The following is a 23,245-nucleotide window of genomic DNA, read 5'->3' as shown; positions in this document are numbered from 1 at the left end:
TACCATGTTTCATGCCCAATACTAAACCCTTTGTACATTATCTCACTCACTGTCACAATACCCCAAGAGGTAAGTGTTTATTGGATCTATTTTACTAAAAGGCTATGTGACTTGTTCAAGGTCACACAGCTAGCCTCCAAAGCCTGTGCTTGTGATTATCACACTAACAGCCACATCACAACAGGGTTGGGTGAGAGAAATGGGACAGGGTTAAGACTGGAGCAGAGTAGGCAGAGGCAGAAGCTGCCCTACCCCTTCAGTGAAGTGATGCTAACTGATGTACATAAATCCAGCAGAATTTACCTCCCTAAGAAAGCATTATGATCCAGAGAAGTAAGATCTTGAACCATGATGGAAGTGGGAGAGGACGCAGCCAGTGTAGTGAGAACATATAGGGGAAGAAAGCATTTGAGACACATTTAATTAAATTTATAATCTTTATGAAGAGATGGTCCTGACTACAGTTAAGACTTGTCCAGCAATTGGGGAGAATTTGAGAATTGAGCCAGCTGAGAGGGACGTCACTGTGTTTCTCAGTCTAGTCAAGCTGGAGCCATTCCTTCTGAGGATGAGAAAGCAACTGTAGAGAATTCTCTGTGGATTTTGGGATTAGCTCCATGAAGGATGGTGCCAGCCAAAAAGAAAAACTACAGGTCACCCAGCCTGGACTTTGACATCAAATTCATTAGTGAGTAATTCATTAGGACTTTCATTTAATCTTCAAGTTGAATTGTTCATTGGCTAACACAGTCCTTGCCCTTGAACAGTTTTTCTCTGAAATGGTAGGGAGGGTGGAGGAGATGAGAATAGGGGTAACCAGTTTTCTTACCCTGGCTGAAACTTGTAAGAAGTGAGACACAAATAAGCCATAGCATTAAACCACCCAAGGCAACAGAATAATATAGCAATTTGACTTATTTCTCAACCATACGTCTGTTATGTTCCTATTTTTGGAGGATTTCCTCCTTACTTCTCGTCACTTGAACACTGACCTCTTTCTTTCCAGGCATCACAGCTCAGTCACGCTCACAGTGTGTGTCACAAGACCCATGGGTCTGAAGAAACAGCCGCACACAGCCAAAAACCAAAATGTCGCAGGCTGCTGGGCAAAGAAAGGTCGACCTACAGCGGACGACAGGGAGAGAGCATTGTTGGCAGCCACCTCCAAACAGCCTTGCTGATCATCAGTAAATGAGAGGGTGTGTCTGTGATGACTGTGCTGTCCCTGATGTCAAATAACCAAAGATTTTTCTTTCTTTTTTTTTTTTTTAACTAAATTTGCTTTCTTTGCCTGTAATTTCATTCTTCAAAAAGATAGTTCTTTACATATATAATGGAATGTAGCTTAATTTTTTGACTTTTGAGAGACTTTTCACATAAATCAGTTAACTTATCTGAAGTAGGAAAAAAACCCAGTCATCCATACGGTAAGGCCCTGCATTCATAATCTTTGGTTTTGGAAAATATGGTTAAGGGACAGTGAGGAAATACATCTAATTCCCCCCACCCGTAAGGGGCAGCTCCTTGTCAGAAATGGAGTTTAAGGCAATCAGAAGCCAGGAATGAAATCTAGGAGTTTGGGCAGAGTAGTTCCCCAAAGTGAGTTCTGGGGTACAGTCTGTTGAGAGAAATGGGAAAGGGAGCTAATATCCATGGTCATCTCCCTTGTTCGTGACTGTGGCCAAGTGCTTCGCACCTTGCCTCATCTAATCTTCCTAATCACCCTCTGAGGTAGGCATTACTAACTCCATTTGTAGATAAAGACATTGCAGTCCACCATTCAGTTCAGTTCAGTTCATTTCAGTTGCTCAGTCGTGTCCGACTCTTTGCGATCCCATGAATCACAGCACACCAGGCCTCCCTGTCCCTCACCATCTCCCAAAGTTTGCCCAAGTTCATGTCCATTGCATCGGTGATGCCATCCAGCCATCTCATCCTCTGTCGTCCCCTTGTCCTCCTGCCCACAATCCCTCCCAGCATCAGGTCTTTTCCAGAGTCAGCTCTTCGCATGAGGTGGCCAAAGTACTGGAGTTTCAGCTTTAGCATCATTCCTTCCAATGAACACCCAGGACTGATCTCCTTTAGGATGGACTGGTTGGATCTCCTTGCAGTCCAAGGGACTCTCAAGAGTCTTCTCCAGCACCCACCATTAGGGCCCCTTGAAAAGACCAAACAGTGGTTTCCTTAAGTTCAAATTTTCTTTCTCCAAGCTGTACCTATTAAGAAGCTACATTTTCCCAACAGAAAAAATAAAAAAGCAAGGGGAAGTTTAGTTTGCTTAGAAGCAATAAGACCCCCTTCTCCTCTCTGCTCATGTAACAGCCCCCACCCCTCCTCCAGTAAATCTATAGGTGATATGTCATTTGGCTTGATGACAGCCTTGGAGATGATCTTCTATTTGCACCTTCTTCACACCAGAAAGGGAGCTTTGAATCTGCCCGAGGGCTCTGATATCTTGCGTGTGAGTTGTTTGAGATAACTCTCTGGACTTAGTGTGATAAATCTGTCCTGGAAGCTTCTGCTTTGACTCAAGAGAAGCCAAATAAAAGCTTTCCGAGTACCACTGTGTACTCTCCACACAGTTTCAAAAGCATCCCAAGTGGAGGATACAATATATTGTTTTAATTACAAGGGGATAATAGGCTAAAGTAAAGGAGTTTTACCAAGAAGAAATGAGTCTCACAAAAGGAGCAATAAAAGCTACTGCTATTGTTATTACTGGTTTCATTCAGGCCTAGACCTCAGGAAGCTTGGGACGGAGGCCAGCTTGTACTTGAAAGCCATTCTTCCCTGCCCCATACATTCCATTCTTCTCTGGGCATCGTTTCTTTCCTCCTCTTTCATGATTTTCAGCCCCCAGAGGAGCCCAGTCCTTTCTATTGAGAAGAAAGCCTGTGTTAAATTCATTTATACCAAAGTAATAGGGATGTAATGTGTTATTCCTCCCAGAGGTATTTACATTTTAAAACTTTGGCCCAGAGAGAGTAATGCTTAATTCAAAGAAGCAAGCCTCTGTGATGGGACTGTAAGCCTTCTGGAAGCAAGAATTTCAAGAGAGATTTTTTGAGAGCTTGGACAATAATTCCTTATTTTTAATGCCAAAGCATAACAGCTTAACATAAGGCATTTGAGTAGGATGAAACTGGTTTCCTCATTCCCCCATATCAAATTTATGAAGGTGCCTGTTGGCCTTGCCTCTACAGAGGTACGGCCCTGGTTTCACTGACTGCTTTCTAAATCAGAATGACTCATTTGAGAAGTGGCATAGCTCAGCTCAAGACAATTCACTTGAGGATGTAAATTCACGTCAAATGGTGATACAAAGGAGTGAAATGCCATCATTACCTTCAAAGTATGAAAGTCGCTCAGTCGTGTCCAGCTCTTTGTGAACCCGTGGACAATGCAGTCCATGGAATTCTCCAGGCCAGAATACTGGAATGGGTAGCTGTTCCCTTCTTCAAGGGATCTTCTCAACCCAGGGATCAAACCCAGGTCTCCCACATTGTAGGTGGATTCTTTACCAGCTGAGTCACTAGGAAAGCCCAGGAATACTTGAGTGGATAGCCATTTCCTTCTCCAGGGGATCTTCCTGACCCAGGAATTAAACCAGGGTCTCCTGCATTGCAGGCAGATTCTTTTCCAACTGAGCTATCAGGGAGATTATAATTCCCCTGGGAGAGAGTGATGCTTAGACCTCAGTCTAAGCTAGGGCATTACTGACGGCCATTAACTTTGAAACATGAAACTTAAAGACAATCTTCTGTTTTTTCCCTCTGCTCCCTTGTAGCAAGATTGCCATTTCTCTCTCTTTTTAAAAAATACTTTTTGGCCAGCAGGTGGGGTCTTAGTTCCCCAGTCAGGGACTGAACCCATGCCCCCTGCAGTGGAAGTACAATGTCTTAACGAGTGGACCACCAGCGAAGTACCAGGATTGCCAACTCTAATATAATGTGTAGAAGATTTGAGCCTCTGCTTGGTGGTACCAATTCATTGGGACACAAATGTACTTACTAAGCAGTTTATAGGGTCCCTTTCTCTGCAACAAATCAGCTAGATGCTATCAACAGTTCTTCCATTTATATGGTGTGATATTGTGGTTCATAGTAAGGAATGTATATTTAGTCTTTCCTGTTTCTGGCACAGAGCTCCTAAAACACTTGGGATTTCTGAGATAAAAGTGATAAAGGGGTCCTTTGTTATTTACGACAAGCCCCTTTCAAGGACCCCTGAGTTTATGTTAATAAAGTAACTTTTGGAAAGTCCCTGTCGGTATCTGTCTCCACCTCCCATTAACTCTCTCTCTGTCCTGTAGATTCGAGTTGCAGCCCCTTTGTCTCATATTTCTTTCTGGACCACTGTGGGCTAGACACTTGAATTGGACTATGTCTGGATTTGAGGCCATCTTCTATACCCCCATCCCCAAAGCTGATTTCTTTTTCATAGTTACTCAGTAATCTTGCTACAGTTGCCTCTGTTCTTTCACCCAGTTCAAGTTTTAGAAGGCCGGTGCAGTTCAGAACCCTCAGCTCAGTTCAGTTGCTCAGTCGTGTCTGACTCTTTGCGACCCCATGAATCGCAGCACGCCAGGCCTCCCTGTCCATCACCAACTCCCGGAGTTCACTCAGACTCACATCCATCGAGTCCGTGATGCCATCCAGATATCTTGTCCTCTGTCGTTCCCTTCTCCTCCTGCCCCCAATCCCTCCCAGCATCAGAGTCTTTTCCAAAGAGTCAGCTCTTCGCATGAGGTGGCCAAAGTACTAGAGCTTCAGCTTCAGCATCATTCCTTCCAAAGAAATCCCAGGGTTGATCTCCTTCAGAATGGACTGGTTGGATCTCCTTGCAGTCCAAGGGACTCTCAAGAGTCTTCTCCAACACCACAGTTCAAAAGCATCAATTCTTCGGTGCTCAGCCTTCTTCACAGTCCAACTCTCACATCCATACATGACCACAGGAAAAACCATAGCCTTGACTAGACGAAATTAAAAGATGCTTACTCCTTGGAAGAAAAGTTATGACCAACCTAGACAGTATATTCAAAAGCAGAGACATTACTTTGCCGACTAAGGTCAGAACCCTAGGCCCATGTTTACTTGGGAGGGAGAGTTAGGCAGTGTGACCCTGCTTTACAAATGCGGCAGCAGCAGCCACTGTTCTTTGAGGTTATTTAGATCAATCAATGGGGACTGAGTGATTGGATGAGCCCCTGGAGAGTCCTGAGATTCTAAAATAATTTTTGGAAACCATGTAGTTTCTCCAGGAGGTATTGTGGAAGTCCAGAAACACTCCCACACCAATCTGGAAGGATAGAGTGAGGGATATATATGTATTAAGTGTAGGGAATGTGTTGGTCTTTGTACAGACAGGATTGATGATCAAAACAAAAAAGAACTATGCATCTGAGGCATCCGCCTGAATCAATCAAGGTCATCCAGCTCATGAAATGTGTTTTTCTCCAAACAGTTTATGGTGTTTGCCATCATTTTAGAGACAAGTTTCTCAAAATATGATTCCTAGACCACCTGCATTAGAATCAGCTAGGGAGCAAGTTAAAATGTAGACTTCTGGGTTAGGGCCAAGGTAGGATGCTCTCAGCTGCAAATAAGAGAAAAACTCAACTCAAAGTGACTCTAGGAACTGGTTAGTTCAGAGGTTCAATGATCTCTTCAGAGACATTCTTTCTATCTTTCTTCTCTTGCATCACCTTTTCCCACAGGTTTGTTCCCCTCGTGCTTGGAAGATGGCTGCCAAATCTTCCAAAAGCAGCCACAGTGATATCCAGCAAGGGAAAGACTCCTTAAATGAGAGATGAACACTTTTCAAGGAATCTTTCAGCCTGGGCTGGCTTCATGGGCATGAGACATGTGCAGTCACATGGGACCCTGTGCTCAGAAAGGTCTTGTACTTGGTTTAATGCTTGCCTAAGACTCTAACTGTCTTGAAATTCCTAGTAACTTTATCTCTGAACTTGCATTTTGTAAGTGAAGTTTGATGAGGCAATGGAGCACATATGTGAGCAGAAGAGTTATGTGTCTCTGCCCTTCTTTGCTGCTGTACTCTGTTTGCAGGTAGCACAGAACGTCCAGGAGCTCAGCAAGACTCAAAGCCTATACAATGTGAGCTTGTTATGGAAGCTGCTTCAATGGAGTGTTCGTAGAATGAAAAGTAAAATAAGAAGTAAAAAAAAGGTTTTTTTTACCTTTACTTTATTTTCCCACCCAGTTCAAGTTCTAGAAGGCCAGTGCAGGTCAGAACCCCAGGCCCATGTTTACTCAGGAGGGGGTAAAGTAAAATATTTTTTTACTTCTAAGAAGTAAAATAAAACAGTTGAGTTTTGTACATACCTTTCACTGTTCTGGTAATAGCAAAGTATGTCTATGAGCTATATAATACAAATTGTGTGATTTCAGTGGTTCTGAATACAAGTTATACATTCTTATATTTGTATTTAAAATTGCTGTTACACAATATAAAAGTAAATGCATGATAATAATACACTAATAATTTAGAATTTTAATTTTTTTTTTACTTAGGATGAAAGTAAACAGCAAATAAAGAAATATATAACAAGATTAGAGAACCATCACAGAAGAAAGGAAGACACTTAATATTCTAGGACCTTAAATGGCAATTTTTTCTTGATTTTTGAACAAGGGGTCCTGTATTTTCATTTTACACTGGGCCTCACAAATTATGTAGCCAAACTGGAGCCTAGAAGACTTCCTATGTCTCCCTGGCCACAGTGGTCATTGGCAAGAAAAATGGGTTTACTATGATCAGTGAGAGAATGAAGACAATGGCTATGAGGAAAAGGATTCTGACAGGAAGGAGGAAAGGGAATGAATGACTGTTGGATGGTGCAATGGATTGAAGGCATCCCCCCTCCTAGCTCATATGTTGAAACAGCCCTAATCCCAACATGAGAGGTGAAGTACTTGGGAGGTAATTAGCCTGCGAAGGTGGAGCCCTCATAGATGGGATTAGTGCCCTTCTCAGAGGAGGCTGGAAAGCAAGCCCTCTTTTTGCCACATGAGAATCCAAAAACAAGCCAGCTCTCTGTAACCTGGAAGAAAGCTCTCACCAGAACTGGACCATGCCAGCACCATGATCTCAGACTTCCAGCCTTCAGAACTGTGAGAAATAAACTTCAGCTGTTGTTAAGCCACCCAGTTTATGGCATTTTGTTATAGCAGCCCAAACTGGCCAAGACAGGTGGGCAACCAAACACATGTGCTTCACCTGGGTGAACGTGTTTTAAATACACACTGCAGGCAATTCTTACATATGCTAAAAGACTTTTCCACATTGTGTCTGGCTGAGAAGAATTAAATGGTAGTTTGCTCTTCCATTGGTGCTTCCATTCCAATGGTAGCACGTTTGATTAAGTGTTTCTTTTTATTTTTTGAGCATCTTTGGGACTAACTGCACATACTTTGAGAATCAAGAACATCAGTTCTGTGAGTGGCTTTTTTCTTTCTAGGCAGTACATTGAAAGTCGAGGGCAAAGACACTAGAATAACAGAGAGGCCTATTTATGACAGTGCGGGCCAAACTACAGATTTTCTCCAGCTGTTGAGAACTGAGTTCAGAACATATAGCGTGTGTTTTTGCCATTTTCTTCTGGTAAAATATGGCTCCATGAGAATATCTGTACCTTTGAGCTAATGTGCCAGTCAACTGCTCTAACCTCTTCATCACACCTGCTTTCAGAAGTTTTCTTGTCCTCTCTTCACAATTATTCACAACTCTTGCCTAAGACTTGCGTGTGCGCGTAGTCGCTTCAATCATGTCGGACTCTTTGCGACCCTATGGACCATAGGCTCCTCTGCCCATGGAATTCTCCAGGCAAGAATACTGGACTGGATTGCTGTGCTCTCCTCCAGGAGATCTTCCTGACCTAGGGATCAAACTTGCGTCTCCTTTCTCCTGCATTGGCAGGTGGATTCTTTACCATTAGTGCCACCTGGGATTGGCCGCTTATCCCTTGACTTCTATTAAAAAACACCTGTGGGACTTCCTTGGTGGTCCAGTGGTTAAGACTCTTGAGTTTTCAGTGCAGGAGAGTGGGTTCGATCCCTGGTCCAGGAACTAAGATCTCGCATACTGTGCGGCACAGCCAGAAAAAAAAAAAAAAATTGAAGTCATCTTAAAAAATAGCAAGAAATAAATAAAACACTTGCAAAAAAATTGAAAACAAGAAAACAGCAAACATCATTTAAGGTCTAATTATGGAATTTATGGGAAAGAATTTCCAGTCTGATTTTCTTACTGTAAGGATAAGGAAACTGAGACCCAGAGCAGAAAGTGATTAATCAAGGTCATGCTGCAAGTTAGGCACAGCATTCAGGCTAGAGTTCAGGTGTCTTGTGTCATTTTTTGGCTGGAGGCTGAACATCCATGCGTCTTTTATCATGGCCCCTTTCTCCAAACTCTTCCTGCTAGCTGAATCTCTCCGTTCTGAATCTCTCAGAACCAACTCAGAAACACACGTAAGTACAAAGACTTCGTTGGACTTCTCTAACCTGTTTCTCTTCCTTTGACATGATTTTTAACCTTGAAGTCATCTTCACACTCTCTTTTTCTTCTTTCTAATATTTATCCTCTGCATTCAGTTTCCCCACCCTCTAGCCTGTCATTTATACCTTTCATTCTTCTTCTAAAACATTTCTTATGAGGCAGAATTAAAGCAATCTTAATAGCTGGTATTAGAATTCCTGTTAGGGAGGCAACTGTCTTTTTTTAAAATATAAATTTATTTATTTTAATTGGAGGCTAATTACTTCACAATATTGTATTGGTTTTGCCATGCATCAACATAAATCTGCCACGGGTGTACACGTGTTCCCCATCCTGAACCCCCCTCCCACCTCTCTCCCTGTACCATCCCTCTGGGTTATCCCAGTGCACCAGCCCCGAGCATCCAATATCATGCATCGAACCTGGACTGGTGATTCACTTCACATATGATATTATACATGTTTCAATGCCATTCTCCCAAATCATCCCACCCTCGCCTTCTCCCACAGAGTCCAAAAGACTGTTCTATCCATCTGTGTCTCTTTTGCTGTCTCGCATACAGGGTTATCATTACCATCTTTCTAAATTCCATATATATGCGTTAGTATACTGTATTGGTGTTTTTCTGGCTTACTTCACTCTGTATAATAGGCTCCAGTTTCATCCACCTCATTAGAACTGATTCAAATGTACTCTTTTTAATGGCTGAGTAATATTCCATTGTGTATATGTACCACAGCTTTCTTATCCATTCATCTGCTGATGGACATCGAGGTTGCTTCCATGTCCTGGCTATTATAAACAGTGCTGTTATGAACATTGGGGTACATGTGTCTCTTTCAATTCTGGTTTCCTCAGTGTGTATGCCCAGCAGTGGGATTGCTGGGTCGTATGGCAGTTCTATTTGCAGTTTTAAAGGAATCTCCACACTGTTCTCCATAGTGGCTGTACTAGTTTGCATTCCCACCAACAGTGTAAGAGGGTTCCCTTTTCTCCACACCTTCTCCAGCATTTATTGCTTGTAGACTTTTGGATCGCAGCCATTCTGACTGGCACAAAATGGTACCTCATTGTGGTTTTGATTTGCATTTCTCTGATAATGAATGATGTTGAGCATCTTTTCATGTGTTTGTTAGCCATCTGTATGTCTTCTTTGGAGAAATGTCTGTTTAGTTCTTTGTCTCATTTTTTTTTATTGGGTCGTTTATTTTCCTGGAATTGAGCTGCAGGAGTTGCTTGTATATTTTTGAGATTAATCCTTTGTCAGTTGCTTCATTTGCTATTGTTTTCTCCCATTCTGAAGGCTGTCTTTTCACCTTGCTTATAGTTTCCTTTGTTGTGCAGAAGCTTTTAATTTTAATTAGGTACCATTTGTTTATTTTTGCTTTTATTTCCAATATTCTGGGAGGTGGGTAGAGGCTACTGTCTTAATTTAAGAAAATCCCTTGATAGATTTGGGGATGGGAGGTAAGATCCTGAGTTTGTCAGGAAACCAAAAAACCAAAGAGATTGCTTAAGAAATATGGGAGGGATAACAGGACAGAAGGAAGGCCCAGGAAAAGTGAAGTGAAGTCACTCAGTCATGTCCGACTCTTTGCGACCCCATGGAAAATAGTCTACCAGGCTCCTCTGTCCATGGGATTTTCCAGGCAAGAGTACTGGAGTGGGTTGCCATTTTCTTCTCGAGGGCCGCAGCAATTTAGAGGGAAGAAAATGAGAGTTGCTGGAGAATTGCAGAGGCACTTTCTAAGAACATGGGCTTTAAAAAAAATTTTTATCACATATGTATATCAACATATATATTTATATTTTATCACATAAATATGTGGTACATTTTTATTATATATGTGATAAAATAAATCATATATATATGTTATATCACACATATATATCATATATATATATATCGGCCACACTCTGTGGCATGTGGGATCTTAGTTTCCCAACCAAGGATCAAACCCGTGTGCCCTGCATTGGAAGCACAAAGTCTTAACCACTAGGCCACCAGGGAAGACTCTGGACTTTTTAATGTTGCATTTTAATTGGTTTGCATTGCTGCAAGGTAAATCTTCCCTCCATTTTCCTCAAAATGTTATCAAAGGCCTTGTAAGATTTGTGGGGTGTGTCAAGGAAATGGGCTGAGTTTCACTTCTGGGTTAGAAGAGTGGCCACAGGCACAGGAAGGTGAGAGCTGATAAAGGGAACTAATTCCAGAACCAGAGACCACAAAAATGTAAGTGTTCTGAGAAAGTGCAGACATCTTGGGGAGGCACTGAACTTTCCACAGGATGTGGACTGGAGATGCAAGCCAATCTTATCTGGATCTCAAGTGGCAGGGTGCCTGCAGCTGACATTTAGGTTATGGAAGGTTTTTATTTTATTTATGACGTCAAATTCATTTCCTTGGCTTTCTACGATCTTGCCTCACCCTACGAACCCAGCCTCAATACAGAATCCCTCTGCTCCAGCTAAGGTAATGTTGGTATCAGCTGAAGAAAAGGCTTTGGTGACTTGGAACATCCAGCCTTGCCTCCATTCTCCCAAGATCTCGAATGCCCTTCCTTCCCCATTATGCAAACTCCAAATCCTTCAGTGCTTTGCCCAAGCCTCCTTGTGAAGGTCTGATACCCTCCTGTCCACACACTCTGTTTCTGGTTGCTTTTTGCTACTACAGTTCATACCCATGATGCCTCTTTTTTTCCAATGGATTATTTTTTAGCACTGTTTTAGGATTATAGCAAAATCAAATGTAAGATACAGAGATTTCCCATTTACTCTCTGCCACCCTCCCAATATCAACATCTCCTTCCAGAGTGGTACATTTGTTATAATTGATGAACCTACACTGACACATCATAATCACTCAAAATCCATGGTTTACTTTAGGGCTCACTCTTGATGTACATACATGTGATGAATGACATGTATTTATCATTATGATATCATACAGAGTATTTTTACTGCTCTAAAAATTCTGTGTTCCACCTACTCATCTTGTCTCCCTGCACCAACCACTGATCTTTTCACTGTCTCCATAATGTTTCCTTTTCCATAATGTCATATAGTTGTAATCATATTCCCTGGTGGCTCAGATGGTGAAGAATCTGCCTGCAATGCAGGAGACCCAGGTTCAATCCCTGGGTTGGGAAAATCCACTGGAGAAGGGAATGACAACCTACTCCAGTATTCTTTCTGGGAAAATTCCATGGACAGAGGAGCCTGGTGGTCTACAGTCCATGGGGTCACAAAGAATCAGACATGACCGAGTGACTAACACTTTCACATGGTATGCAGCCTTTTCAAATTGGCTTATTTCACTTAGTCATATGCATTTAAGTTTCCTCCATGTCTTTCCATGACTTACTAGCTCATTTCTTTTTAGTGCTGGATAATATTCATTGTTTGGATATATCACAGTTTGTTTCTCCATTCACCTGCTGAAGGACGTCTTGTTGGATCTACTTTTAATCAACATACTGTTTTCAATATGTTGCAAATTACTATTCAGATTTGCTTGGCTTTCAGCCCTGCCCTGCTGTGGTCTCATTAAAGCCCACAGCCCTTCTTGTTCCTTGGATGTTCCACAGTGCTTCATGTTTACACAGGACACTGGCATCCTGACTTACCCCATCCCCTTTGGGGCAGTCAGTGCCTCACATGCCCTGCTTGTTCTGTTGCCGTTAGCCTCTCAGTTTTGCTCCTACACTCAGGAGCAAGGACCTTCCTCTTTTGGACTGTTGAACTTCCTGCTCGGGTTTACTCCCAAATCAAATTTCTCTGCAGGTGCTCTGACACCCCTGAGCTGAGGAGGTGGGCAGTCCCCCACAGAGCCCATAGGCCCCAGTTTGCGAGCCCCCAACTTGCCCTTCCTGAGTGGGTGGGATCAGCTCCTGGCTTGAAAGATCCTCTGCTGCAGCCTGTAATAGGTACTCCTCTTTGATAGACAGACTGTCAGTTCAGTTCAGTTCAGTTGCTCAGTCGTGTCCAACTCTTTGCGACCCCATGAATCACAGCACACCAGGCCTCCCTGTCCATCACCGTCTCCCAGAGTTCACTCAGACTCGCATCCATCAAGTCAGTGATGCCATCCAGCCATCTCATCCTCGGTCGTCCCCTTCTCCTCCTGCCCACAATCCCTCCCAGCATCAGAGTCTTTTCCAATGAGTCAACTCTTCGCATGAGGTGGCCAAAGTACTGGAGTTTCAGCTTCAGCATCATTCCTTCCAAAGAAATCCCAGGGTTGATCTCTTTCAGAATGGACTGGTTAGATCTTCTTGCAGTCCAAGGGACTCTCAAGAGTCTTCTCCAGCACCACAGTTCAAAAGCATCAATTCTTCAGCGCTCAGCCTTCTTCACAGTCCAACTCTCACATCCATACATGACTACTGGGAAAACCATAGCCTTGACTAGATGGACCTTTGTTGGCAAAGTAATGTTTTTGCTTTTGAATATGCTATCTAGGTTGGTCATAACTTTTCTTCCAAGGAGTAAGCGTCTTTGAATTTCATGGCTGCAATCTTCATCTGCAGTGATTTTGGAGCCCCCCAATAATAAAGTCTGACACTGTTTCCACTGTTTCTCCATCTATTTCCCATGGAGTGTTGGGACCGGATGCCATGATCTTCGTTTTCTGATGTTGAGCTTTAAGCCAAACTTTTTCATTCTCCACTTTCACTTTCATCAAGAGGCTTTTTAGTTCCTCTTCACTTTCTGCCATAAGGGTGGTATCATCTGCATGTCTGAGGTTATTGATATTTCTCCTGGCAATCTTGATTCCAGCTTGTGTTTCTTTCAGTCCAGCAGTTCTCATGATGTACTCTGCATAGAAGTGAAATAAGCAGGGTGACAATATACAGCCTTGACGTACTCCTTTTCCTATTTGGAACCAGTCTGTTGTTCCATGTCCAGTTCTAACTGTTGCTTCCTGGCCTGCATACAGATTTCTCAAGAGGCAGGTCAGGTGGTCTGGTATTCCCATCTCTTTCAGAATTTTCCACAGTTCATTGTGATCCACACAGTCAAAGGCTTTGGCATAGTCAATAAAGCAGAAATAGATGTTTTTCTGGAACTCTCTTGCTTTTTCCATGATCCAGTGGATGTTGGTAATTTGATCTCTGGCTCCTCTGCCTTTTCTAAAACCAGCTTGAACATCAGGAAGTTTACGGTTCACGTACTGCTGAAGCCTGGCTTGGAGAATTTTGAGAATTACTTTGCTGACGTGTGAGATGAGTGCAATTGTGTGGTAGTTTGAGCATTCTTTGGCATTGCCTTTCTTTGTGATTGGAATGAAAACTGACCTTTTCCAGTCCTGTAGTCAGCACAATACTGAAGAGGGTGGCCCCTGGGGAAAGGTGCTGGTTCCTGGAGATCACTCTCCTGGCAGTCTCCCATGACCCTGCAAAGTCAATGAAGGTAAAGATTTGGCATGAGGGGAGTCTGGGTCCCCTCACTAGTCTCTGGGCCAAGTGACAGCTTCCCATAGAGTGACATCTGAGAATGGGCCTGGGGTTCTCCCGCGGGGGCTGGACGCTCCATGCCCTACTGTATTGTGAGCTCTGTGGACATTTAGGACAGTGCCTAGTGGTGTGCAATAAACACGTATTGAAGGGATAACTGAAGATGACCTCCTGTTTCCATAGTTCTTTGTTGGTGGCTGCTGACAAGGGAAAGGCACTGGGGAGAAGAGGATGGGAAGGAGGGAGGGATGAACACAAATCCTCACCACGAGTGATGCTTCTGGATGGTGAAGTGTTCAGTGTCCTCCCTGCAAAAGGCCACGCTGGCTAGGGTGACCCCTGGGCTCCTACACCCAGAAGGGAACCTTCTCAGTCAAGGACGCATGCTTTTCATGGCCTTTGCCTGTGGACAGGACTCTTGCAGCTGAGCAGAGGAGGGGCTGTGTCAGGCAGGACGAGGGAGGTCCTCAGGAGATTACACTGGCTGCGGCATTTTATCAGAGATGCTTCTCACGAAAGAAGAGGTGATGAGGAAACGTTAAAAGTCAACAAGGTGCTGCTGATGTGCTCTGGGCCGCCCTCCTCCTGCTGGTCATGGCCACACAGCGGGTCCCCTGTACCCTCTCCGCAGCACCAATCTCCCCAGCTCCCAAGGAGAGGCTTTCTCTCTGGACCATGGCATGGGACCCTGCCAGCCCTCAGGGTGCAAGGACGCTCTCCACGCTGCTGCCCTGGGAAGCAAAAGAGGCACCTGCTGTGTCTCCATTGCAACCTGGAGGGCCTGTCTCTCCTTGTTCGGGATTGTGGGTGGCCCTGAGCTCGGTGACTTATCAAGTTATTTTAATTCTCTTTAAGTATCCTCATCTATTAAATGGGGCTTGACAATACAACACAGTTCTGGTGATGATGAAAATGAGATTAATTTATATAAAATCCCTAGCCCATATTTTCTCAGTGAATTAGTTAATTCAACAAATACTTACTGACTAGCTGTTATATATCCCTCTCTATTTTAAAGGCTAGGGATACAGCAGTGAACAATCCTGGCTGTCATACAGCTTATATTCTAAAAGAGGGAGACAGATAATAAACAACAAAATAAGTAAATATATAAAATGTCAGATTGAGAGAAGTGCTTTGAAGAAAAGTAAATCAGAGTAAAGGCCCTGGAGGGGTGGTTGGGGAGGAGTTTTATTTTACACAGGCTGATCAGGACCAAATGTTTGTGTCCCCACCAAATTCATATGGCGAAGCCCTAATTCCTGATGTAATGGTACTTAGAGATGGGTCTTTGGTATACAATTTGGTCATGAGGGTTGGGCTTCCCTGGTGGCTTAGATGGTAAAGAAGCTGCCTGCAATGCAGGAGACCCAGGTTCAATGTCTTGGTTGGGAAGATCCCCTGGAGAAGGGAATGGCAACCCACTCCATTATTCTTGCCTGGAAAATCCCACGGACAGAGGAGCCTGCTGGGCTACAGTCCACGGGGTCACAAAGAGTCAGACACAGGGCAGGGACCTGACAGGATTAGAGCCTTTTTAAAATGAGATGCCAGAGAGCTTGCTTTCTCTCCTTCTCCTTCTCATGAGGACATAGCAACAAAGTGGGCTTTGTAAGTCAAGGAGAGAGCTCTCACCAGAACCCGGTCAGGCTGGCACACTGATCTAAGACTCCAGCCTCTGGAACACTGAGAAAAGACAATTCTATGACTTAAGTCACCCCACCTGCCTGGTATTTTGTTATGGCAGCCGGAGTGGACAAATACAGAAGGTCTCTCTGACAGGAAGACGTTTGAGCAATGACCTGAAGAAGACAGCAGGTCATGGAGACTTTGGGGCAGAATATTCTAGAAAAATGGAAGGGTAAGTGCAAAGACCCTGAGATGATGATATGCTTAGTGGATTCCAAGACTATCAACGTGACCAGATTGCCTGGTTAGGAGTCAGAGGAAGAGAAGTAAGAGATGAAGAAGCAAGAGATTTTAATAAGTAAGAGATTATCAAGATCCCCTTTAAATAATCAATTTTTTTTCACCAAATCTTTTCCTGAGCTGGGAATTTGGAACAATAAAAGGTTTATGGGAAGAGGGATGGACTGAGGGTGGGAGTAGGAATCAGAATAGGGTTGACATAGAGTTTCCATGCCTTCCCTTTTGTCTCCTTCCTTCTCTAAGACCACTTGCAACTCAGTTCCCTGTGAGTCTATTTATTGGCTCAAGAGCAGTGGCCAACAGAAGACCATGTGTGAAAGACTGCTTTACTTGTTGACAAATCTGTGTGCCCCTGCATTTTTCATGCTTTTCTGCGGATGACATCCTATCCATCAGCTTCAGGATGGGCCATGGGACATACTTTGGTAAGTAGAACAGGAGCAGATGCGTCACAGCTGAAGAGTTAAGTGTGCTGGTGTGGTTGGCTGTGTCCCCTGGGGAGTCTGTTCTCCTCAGGGAGCGGCTACCATTTAATCATGGGTCACTGATGAGAAGACAAGTGAGAAACCAGGGGAGTTCCACAGAGCCAGAGCCAGTCCACAGGTCTCAAGAAAGAAATGTCTGTGCTTGTAAATCACTGAGACTTTTTGGCTTGTCATTGCAACAAAAATCTGACTAATAAAACTAGATTCTGTGCTAAGTACTTTCAAATGTTATTTCATTTAATCCCCAGCCCTTGCCTGTCTGGACAGTGGGTATTCTCATCTGAATTCTGTAGGCAAGGAAGCTGAGGCCCAGCAAGGTCAAGCAACTTACCCCACTTGTACAACCAACAAGAGGCAACCACCAAACATAGATCTCGCTGAGTCCCCATTCCATGTGCCACTTTTTTTCTTTCATACATGATCCAGTGGAAGATTAATAGACAAAGATGTCTCCATGACAAGCCCAAGTCCTCTTTGAGTAAGGCTGGACCTTTCCCCCACAAGATCAGCAGACCCCTTACCTCTCTGCAGATTCTCCCTCCCCCAACCCCACCCCCTCCACCTCTACTGCTGAAAGTCTTCTTTGCCTCTCACTTTCTTCCAAATGGCTATTTGAAACTACCTTTTTGGGTGAAATCTTTCCCAGTTGACAAAAGGAAAAGTTTGGTCTCTCTTGCCGTTATTATTTCCAAAACTACAATAAAAAATTTCTTGGCAGTTTCCTCTCCATTCTTCATTCCCAAATGCACTAATTTTTCTGTTTATATTGTAAATGTGTAAACTGCCACGTTTAGTGAGTGCCTACTGTAGACCAGCCACTGTACTGGGGCTGGTGAGTAGGAGGTGAGTAAGGTAATTTGCCGGAAGACTTTAAAACCTAGTGGGAGCCAGCACATAAGGAGATTGTTTTATTAAAAGTGCTATAAAATAAGTACACCTGAAACTGACTAACAGGGTTATGATTGCACAGAGGAGGGCTCAGTGCTCAGCTGGGGAGCAGTGATTAAGAAACTTCTCTGGGGATGATGACACATAAGCGGAGTTTTGCAGGACGAGTGGGAGCCAGCCAGATGAAGAGGCAGGAAAGAGAACAGCATGAGGAAAGGCTGCCATGGATTGGAAGAACCTCAAGAAGCTGCGTTAGCTGAGGAATAAACTTCAAGTGCAGCCTGCAGTGGGGTGTGAGGTGGAGGTAGTGGCAGAAGCTGGCCTCAAGGGACAGAGCAGATGTTGACCCCCGAGGACCCGGTACATATAACTCAGTAGGTTAAAGTGCCCAGTGAAGGTAAAAGTGTCATCCCCCACCCTGGTGGGCAGCATTGCTTCAGTCAGAGCAGCACTGCTGTGCAGGCCCTATGGACAGGTGTTTTTCGTGTGTGTGGTTTTTGTTATTTTTTTTTTTGAGCAGAATTTTTATTTTATATTGGAGTATAGTTGATTTACAATGTTGTATTAGTTTCAGGTGTATAGCAAAGTGATTCAGATATGCATATACCTATATCTATTCTTTTTCAGTTTCTTTTCCCCATATAGATATTAGAGATGATTAAGTAGAGTTCCCTGTGCTGTACAGTAGGTTCTTGTTGATTATCTAGTTTATATATGGTAGTGTGTAAATGTTAATCCCAGCCTCCTAATTTATCCCTCTTTCCCACCTTTCCCCTTTGGTAACCGTAAGTTTGTTTTCTATGGGTGTGGATCTATTTCTGTTCTGTATGTAAGTTCATTTGTATTGCTTTTTAGATTCCACATATAAACGGTATTGTTTGGTATTTGTCTTTCTCTGTCTGATTTACTTCACTTAATTTGAGAATCCCTAGATCCGGTTTGTTTTTGAAGCTCCCAACCTCTCACACACTTTCCCTTGTTGCTTCCTGTGTGTTCCTTCCCTGACCCCACAGCTTATCAAGACCTTTTCTGATAACCTTCCTTCACCATAGAGTGCAAGGTTAAAGCATCCCTTTCCCCAGGCATGTCTGTATTCTCACAGGGGGTTAATGGCACCCACAACATCAACAAATATTTCTTGATTCTTTACACACCATGCACGCACACATTACATCATCTGATCCTTTCAACCACCCTGTAAGTAAGGCACTAGAGTTATCCCTGTTTTAGCAATGATATGACAGAGGCTTGGGGAAAATCCTAGGAAGAAGAGAGACAAGAGGTGGGAAAATTTGGGTGAAGGGTTGGAAGGAGGTGAGTAGGATCAGGGGGTGCGGAGAAATTTCCAGCTCCAACATCCCATCACCCAGGCTGACTATCAACATACCTTCCTGAGCTCGTCTGTCCTCTGTAATTTCAGTGCTCGGTGTTAGGAATGAGTATTAGGAAAGAGGTGCTCCATGCTGGCATGCTTTGGGTGAATAACTGTTATTTTCAGGCTCATGACTTGGCCAGTTACGTATGGGTCATATATAGTGAGCTATATAACGTGACTCTGTATTTGATTTTTTTTTTTCTTGTCTTGAGAGAGGGAGAACTAGAGAGGACTGGGTCTGCACTGCCTGCCAGCCTCTGGCCCTTTAAAACTACCCAGCCCTTTAGGAACCCTGTCCCCACCAGCGTCATGAAGGCCACAGAGGCCAAACCAGGAATTTGCTGAGATTACACACGGCCACCTTTGCTTGTACCCAACTTGCCCTTGATCTGACCCCCTTTACCCAGACCGTAACTTGACTTACTCAGATTCCTCCTTCTGATTCTCTGGTTTCAGACTTCCTCTACTTTCCCCAAGGGATTCCAAGTTGCTTACCCTGGTCCCTTGGTTCTCGTGCTCGCTAGATCTGGCTCTCCTCATGCAAACCCAGCTTCTTACCCCCATCAGTGGCAGGCAGACAGGAGCAGGGTTGCTGATGCAGCTGGTGCTCAATAAAGCCCACCAATGAGGGAAATATGATATTAATAGCTGACATCACTGAGAACTCCATTGCCCACGTCTCATGCATTATGTCAGTGAATTAACATGTTGCTAAATCCCATGGTTAGTTCTGTCCTCATCTTTTTTTTTTTTACTTTTTATTTTGTACTGAAGTATAGCCAATTAACAATGTTGTGATAGTTTCAGGTGGACAGCAAAGGGACTTAGTCATACATACACATGTGTCCATTCTCCCCCAAACTCCCCTCTCATCCAGGCTGCCACAGAACAGAGTCCTCATCTTACTTTAAATGTTCTATAGGCTTCCTTTCCGAGACTCACACTCCCTGAGTTTTCTTCTTTCTCAGTTTCCTTTAAGAATTCCTCCTCTTCCTTCTGACCTGTTAGTATTAGTGTAACCAGGACTTGGTCCTCTATCCTGTTTTCTATTTATACTCATTTCCTTGGTGACCTCCTTCTCTCCCATGACTCTGAAACCACTTTCCTGAACTTGTATATCCAACTATCTACTTGACATCTCTAACGAACATCTCAAAGTCACATTCCTTGATCAAACCTGCTCTCCCCTCAGTCATCCCTACCTCAGTTGAGTGTAGCTGATGGCAAATATACGTTTCTGTGGGGTCATCACCCCCTCCACCACCACGCTTCTAACCCTTCTGTAAATGCTGTTGGCTGCAGCTTCATCTGGCCACTCCTCACCATCTCACTGCTACCACCTTTGTTGTCTCTTACCTAGATCACTGCAATGTCTTCCTAACTAGTCTTCTGCTTCCACTGTCTTCCTGTGCAGTATCTTACTCACACTGTAACCAGAGAGACCTTATTAGAGAGCATAAGTCAGACCGTGCTGTTCCACTGCTCAAAATCCTTCAGTGAGAAGTAGAGACACAGAAGTAAAGAGCAAATATATGCATATCAAGGGAGAAAGGGGGTGGGAGGAACTGGGAGATTGGGACTGACATATGTACACTATTGCTACATGTATAAAGTAGATAATTAAAGAGAACCTATTGTATAGCACAGGGAACGCTACTCAGTGCTCTGCGGAGACCTAAATGGGGAGGAAACCCCAAAATGAGGGATGTAGGGGCATGCAAAGTCGATCCACTTTGCTGTACAGTAGATACTAACACAACATTATAAAGCAGCTATACTTCAATAAAAATTAATTTTTAAAAATCCTGCATTGGCTCTAATTCTCTCTGTGTAGAGCCAAAGTGCTCACAACGGCCTGGGACACCATCTAGTCCTGCAGCCTTTCCCACCCACCCTCACCTTCTAACTTCCTTCTCCCTTACTTGGCTCCAATCACACAGCCTTGCTAATAACGGGGATCAAAATATGCCACCCCAAAATGTGCTACTGTGAAATATGGATTATTCTGAGCAGTAGACAATAGAGCAGGCTGAGCTCTATCCTCTCTCTGTTTACCTAAAAACAGGGTATAAATTTTCCCTTGGGAGGTTGTCACCCAGTCCTCCTCCCTTGTCAGGAAAAGGAGACAACGCTCATTGTAGATAGCTTTGACTTGTATCTGCATAGACAAATGTTACCAAAAGAACACTTATCTTCCATTAGCTTCTCTCTATGTGTTTACCTTACCACAATTTACTGCCCCGAGAAGCTCAGATCTTTTCCTGTCTTTCCACAGATTTATTGCTCTTTTAAAAAACGGTATATAAGACCTCGCACCAGGGCTTCCCTGATAGCTCAGTTGGTAAAGAATCCGCCTGCAATATAGGAGACCCTGGTTCAATTTCTGGGTCAGGAAGATCCGCTGGAGAAAGGATAGGATACCCACTCCAGCATTCTGGCCTGTAGAATTCCATGGACTATGCAGTCCATGGCGTTGCAAAGAGTCAGACACAACTGAGCGACTTCCAAAAAAAAAAAAGACCTGGCACCTAACTACTTCTTCGGGTTTTCACTTTACTTTCTGTGAGACCTCCATGTATGTGTAAACACAATTAAAATATTAACTTCAAATAAAATTTGTTTGCCTCTACCCCTGTTAATTTGTCTTTTGTCAGTTTAATTTGCAGGCTGCCAGGTACAGAGCATAAGAGAATAGAGGAAAGTTTTTCCTCCTCTACACTCACTGTTCATCCAACATGCTAAGTGCACACCCCCACCTTAGGGCTCTTGTACCAGCAAATCTCTCTTCTATTATATTTTTTCCCCAGGTTTAGGCTTGAGTCACTCCTTTTAACTCTCAATTCTTTGCTAAAATGTCACCTTGTCAATGAAGCCTTCCCTATCCATCATGTTAAAGATTGCAACCCACTCCAGGCACTCTGGGTTTCCCTGGTGGCTCAGATGGTAAAGAATCTCTACAATGCAGAAAACCTGGGGTTTGATTCCTGGGTCAGGAAGATCCCCTGGAGAAGGGAATGGCAACCCTCTCCACTGTTCTTGCCTGGAGAATCCCAGGGACAGAGGAGCCTGGAGGGCTACTGTCCATGGGGTCGCAGAGTCAGACACAACACACACATGTGTCCCACAGACACTTTCAGTCTAGCTTTCTTAGTTTTATTCCCTGCCTGTAACACTTGTCACCTTCTACTGTGTTAAAATAGTTTACTTATTTATAATTTTTTTTGCCCCTTTCCATTAAAATATAAGTTTCAACCAAGAATGCAATACCTAGACAGATAGCTAATGGTTATATAGTACTGTGTTCCAGGCCTTATTATAAGCACTTTACATATGTTAAGAAGTTTAATTTTATATCGACTCTATGAGAAAGGCACTATTGTTATCTTCAATTTATGGATGGAGAGATTATATGACTTACCCAAAGTTGCATAACTAGTAAGTGGTGAATCCTGGACCCAGATTCACCTGGATGAATCCTGGTTCCAGGGTTCATGCTTTTAACCCTAAAAGCATACTGTCTTTTGTTGCATAGCACATATTAGGTGCTTAATAAAGATTTGTGGAATAAATACATGCTGCTGCTGCTAAGTTGCTTCAGTCGTGTCCGACTCTGTGTGACCCCATAGATGGCAGCCCACCAGGCTCCCCCTTCCCTGGGATTCTCCAGGCAAGAGTACTGGAGTAGGGTGCCATTTCCTTCTCCAATGCATGAAAGTGAAAAATGAAAGTGAAGTGGCTCAGTTGTGTCCGACTCTTAGCGACCCCATGGACTGTAGCCTACCAGGCTCCTCCATCCATGGGATTCTCCAGGCAAGAGTACTGGAGTGGGGTGCCATTGCCTTCTCCGATAAATACATGAGTGAATGATTAAAATAATAACTAAGTAAATAAGTGTTATTGTTATCTTACAGATGAGGGCATACATGCTGAGTCACTTCAGTCCTGTCTGACTCTTTTTGACCCTGTGGACTGCAGTCTGCCAGGCTCCTCTGTCCTTGGGATTCTCCAGGCAATAATACTGGAGTGGGTTGCCATGACCTTCCTCCAGGAGAGCTTCCTGACCCAGGTATTGAACCTGAGTCCCTTACTTCTCTTGCATTGGCAGGCAGGTTCTTTACTGCTAGTACCACCTAGGAAGCCCAACAAATGAGGGCACTGAGGGACAAATCTCAAGATTTAATAAGTAACTTACACACACAGTGGCTGAGCTGGGCTCTGAACCCAAAGTGCTGCTTCTATTTCCAGCTCTAAACATCATGGATGCAGGATTAGTACAAACTGCTGATAAGCAACACTTCGCATAGTTTCTCATTGTAAACCCTTCATGTAAAATGTTTCCTTAATGCACTTGTCTAGGAATTCTAATTAAATACCACGAAGGAGGTAAGAAAGAGCATCAGGCTCCAATGTACTAATATGAAAACAAATCACAAATAGGTCAGTTAACTTCCTCCATGAGAAAACATAGCTTAGGAGCATAGCTTCTGTTTCCCAGAAGGATTCCAATTTCCCAATAATCCGTAGAAATGCAGAGGAAATAAAAAATTATTCTCACTGACTTCCCTCCTTTGTCTAAAGAAAAATGCTGGAGTTGA

The 23,245-nt window shown here is 43.5% G+C and overlaps 1 long non-coding RNA gene across 1 annotated transcript in view; it reads left to right on the top strand.

Moving 5' to 3' along the window:
* Positions 1-7,164, top strand: part of LOC132659531 (uncharacterized) — a 53,405-nt gene extending 46,241 nt beyond the window's left edge. The window contains exon 3 of the long non-coding RNA XR_009600063.1: positions 1,007-7,164. This is a non-coding gene — a long non-coding RNA (uncharacterized LOC132659531). The remainder of the gene's footprint in view (positions 1-1,006) is intronic.
* The last annotated feature ends 16,081 nt before the right edge of the window (positions 7,165-23,245 follow it).

Source organism: Ovis aries, chromosome 1 (genome assembly GCF_016772045.2).
Source record: "Ovis aries strain OAR_USU_Benz2616 breed Rambouillet chromosome 1, ARS-UI_Ramb_v3.0, whole genome shotgun sequence".
NCBI classification, from domain to species: Eukaryota; Metazoa; Chordata; class Mammalia; order Artiodactyla; family Bovidae; genus Ovis; species Ovis aries.
Note: the sequence above shows the minus strand (reverse complement) of the source record. Positions and strands in the feature narration are given on the sequence as shown.